At 39.9% G+C, this 3,666-nt stretch overlaps 1 pseudogene; it reads left to right on the plus strand.

The window, feature by feature from the left end:
• The first annotated feature begins 249 nt into the window (after window positions 1-249).
• On the plus strand, window positions 250-1,625 carry LOC102827205 (annotated as a pseudogene).
• The last annotated feature ends 2,041 nt before the right edge of the window (window positions 1,626-3,666 follow it).

A 3,666-nucleotide genomic window follows, 5' to 3' on the forward strand; every position in this document is an offset into this window, starting at 1 on the left:
GATATCACCTGCTTGATTATTTTAAGGAGTGTGTAACTCTTTATTATGATGGTTCACCATATAGACCTGTCTATTGTTTGGTTTAAAATTGAGTGAGTGGCTGATGAGTTTAAACCTCTGACCATAGAGTCCTTCAAAACTGCAACTTGAGTGGACGCAGTTGTGTTAAGGTTCTCTACCATCTGCCCTGTTGTGGAGCAAAATCTGTTCCTCTCCCTCTCAGCAGTTCAGGTTGAATCCACCAAAGCAATGGTTATGCAGAAGCCTAGCCCCTGCTGGTTGGGCGGGAATCTGTGAGATAGTACTATCCACCGCTGAACCAGGCCCCAGACATGCTGCAAGATGTTATGGTAAAAACTCTTCTTATGTCCATGGAGGATTGGATTCAAATGGAAAACTAGCAGATGCAGTCTATGAACAAAAAGAAATCCAGAGGAAAGTGACGTCACAAAACTTGACCAACCGCCACACTAAGATTTGCCATGTTGATGCTCATGCTAGTCTAAATGATGATGTGGTGGTCCAGGTGATGGGGGTGCTCTCTAATAACAACCAAGCCTTGTGGAGATTTATGCAGACATTTGTCCTTGCTCCTGCGGGCTCTGTTGCAAATAAGTTCTATGTTCATAATGGTATCTTCAGATACCAAGATGAAGTCTTTGGTGGCTTTGTCACTGAGCCTCAGGAGGAATCTGAGGAAGAAGTAGAGGAGCCTGAAGGAAGACAGCAGACATCCTGATGATGCTGGAACTTTTTATGATCAGATTGTCAGCAATGACTTAGAAAAACATTTAGAGGAACCTGTTGCGGAACCAGAGCCTGATCCGGAACCAGAACCAGAGCAAGAACCTGTATCTGAAATCCAAGAGGAGAAGTCAGAGCCAGTATTAAAACAAAGTGCTCCTGAGGAGACTCAGCAGAGTCCTTCCCCAGCGCTTACAGACAAAGCTCAGACGGCACAGGAAGACTTGAAGGCATTTTCTTGGTTATCTGTGACCAGTAAGAACCTTCCTCCCAGTGGAGCTATTCTGGTTACTGGGATCCCACCTCATGTTGTTGAAGTTCCAACTTCACAGCCTTGTCCAGAGTCTAAGCCTGAATCTCAGATTCCACTGCAGAGACCTCAGAGGGATCAAAGAGTGCAAGAACAACGAATAAATATTCCTCCACAGAGGGAACCTAGATCAATTTGTGAGGTTGGTGAGCTAGGTGATGCTGAACCTTGAAGAATTGTGAGACACCAACTCTTTATTGGCAACCTGCCTCATGAAGTGGATAAATCAGAGCTTTAAGACTTCTTCCAAAACTATGGGAATGTGGTGAAGCTATATATTAACAGTGGTGGGAAACTACCCAGTTTTGGGTTTGTTGTGTTTGATGACTCTGAACCTGTTCAGAAAGTTCTTAGTAACAGACCTATCATGCTCAGAGGTGAAGTCAGTCTGAATGTGGAAGAGAAGACGACTTGAGCCTCCAGGGAAGGGTACCTTTGAGATAATCACCTGCGGGAACCTGAAGGCCCTTGAGGTGGGCTGGGTGGTGGAATGAGAGGCCCTCCTCATGGAGGCATGGTGTGGAAACCAGGATTCAGAGTGGGAGGAAGAGGCGTTGCTCCAAGGCAGTGAAGCCCTCTTCACTGATCAGCACACAGCAGTACAAACCCTAGTTCCTGCAGAAGACTGAATTTCTTCAACCAGCCTTTGGCATCTTGGAGTGTGAGCCTAATCTGTTATGAACTGCTTCCATTTGTACACTCTTACTCCTTTTTGTGTTAATGATGTGTGCGCCCCACCCTCCTTTCTTCTCCTGATCTTTTAGTCCTTCACTTCCAGTTTTGTGGAATGATATTTTAGGAAAAAACAGATTTTTAAAGAAGAAGAAAAAAAGACTGAATTTCCTTGCTTATACAGACTGGATTTTTTTTTTTTTTTTTTAAATGGTCATTTCCCCAAAGGAATGTGTCTTGCTTATTACTGACATTCGATATGTTTCATTCATTGGGATATTTCTTACTTATTTTCTATGCGTTTCAAAAATGTAAGAAACACAGAATTGGATAAAATATTTTGAAAGCAAGAAAAACTGAAATTGTTTTTTCTTTTGAGAGTCATCTTCTGGTGTGGAGATATTTCCGTTGGAAAAATTGACAATTTTGATTCTCACTGGTGTGGTTTAAAATGGAATGAAAAAGTGTTAGGGCCTTGTTCTTTTGCTATCACACAACAATGCCAAATCCTACTGTTTTTTTGTACCACTGATGTTTAAATTGTGTGGTAAGTTTTAAATGTCTATAAAACAACTGATACGCTTTTCTCTTGAACTGTTAAAATTTCTTGAAGTAGAGTTTTCCTGTGTTTAATTTGTATTTGTAAAAAACAAAACAAAAACACAAAAAATCTCCCAAATCTGAGTAACAACAGCAACAAACAAAACAGGAAAACTGTTGTGCCTTCTATCTATCTTTGGTTCCTCTCTTGGCAGTTGTGTAAATAAAAATCATAAAATCAGAAACAAACAGACAAAACTGCAACTTGATACTTGAATTTTTTTCTTCAGTTCTTTCTGTTTGAGAAAAGCTGAGTGTGTTCTTCCCTTTTGATTTTCTAACTTTGGGTCTTGGCATATTTCATTATAATATTTGACTTTGTCTTCTTGAGCTGCCCTGTGAAATTTCTGTTCAGCTCTTTTACTTCCTCATTTCTTCCATTTGCTTTAGCTTCTCTGTACTCAAGAGCAAGTTTCAGTGTCTCTTCTGACATTCATTTTTGTCTTTTCTTTTTTTCCCTGTCTTTAATAACCTCTTGCTTTCTTCTTACATGTCATCCCACAACTATTCTGGTCTTTGGTAATTAGTGTCTAATGCATCAAATCTGTTCTTGAGATGGTCTATAAATTCAGTTGGGATATACCCAAGTTCATAGTTTCGCTCTTGTTGAGTTGCCTTAATTTTCTTCAGCCTAAAACTGCATGTGAGCAATGGAGAATCTGTTCCACAATCTGCCCTGGCCGGATTTTGACTGATGACATTGAACATCTCCATTGCCTCTTCCCAAAGATGTAGTCAGTTTGATTTCTGTGTATTCCATCTGGTGAGGTTCAGGTGTATAGTCGGATTTTATGTTGCTGAAATAGGTATTTGCAATGAAGAAGTCATTGGTCTTGCAAAATTCTATCATGCAATATCCAACATCATTTCTATCACCAAGGCCATGTTTTCCAACTACTGACCCTTTCTCTTTGTTTCTAACTTTCCCATTCCAATCACCATAATTGTCAATGCATCTTGGTTGCATGTTTGACCCATTTTAGATGGAAGAAGTTGGTAGAATTGTTCAGTCCCATCATCATTGGCTTTAATTGCTGGTGCATAAATCTGAATAATTTAACTGGTCTTCCCTGTAGACATAAGTATATTATCCAATCACAGTATTGTACTTCAAGACAGGTCTCAGAATGTTCTTTTTGACAATGAATGAGACACCAGTCCTCTTAAATTTGTATGTATGTAACATAGTTTGTCTATTTTTCCATTTATAAGCATTCAGATTGTTTCCATCTGTTTGCTATTGTGAATAGTGCTATGACGAACATGTTGTTGTTGCTAAGTAATCGTCGAGTTGGGTTCCAACCCATAACGACCCTGAATAGGGTTTCTGAGGAGTGGTT

This window comes from Chrysochloris asiatica, unplaced genomic scaffold (assembly GCF_000296735.1).
Source record: "Chrysochloris asiatica unplaced genomic scaffold, ChrAsi1.0 scaffold00178, whole genome shotgun sequence".
Lineage (NCBI taxonomy): Eukaryota > Metazoa > Chordata > Mammalia > Afrosoricida > Chrysochloridae > Chrysochloris > Chrysochloris asiatica.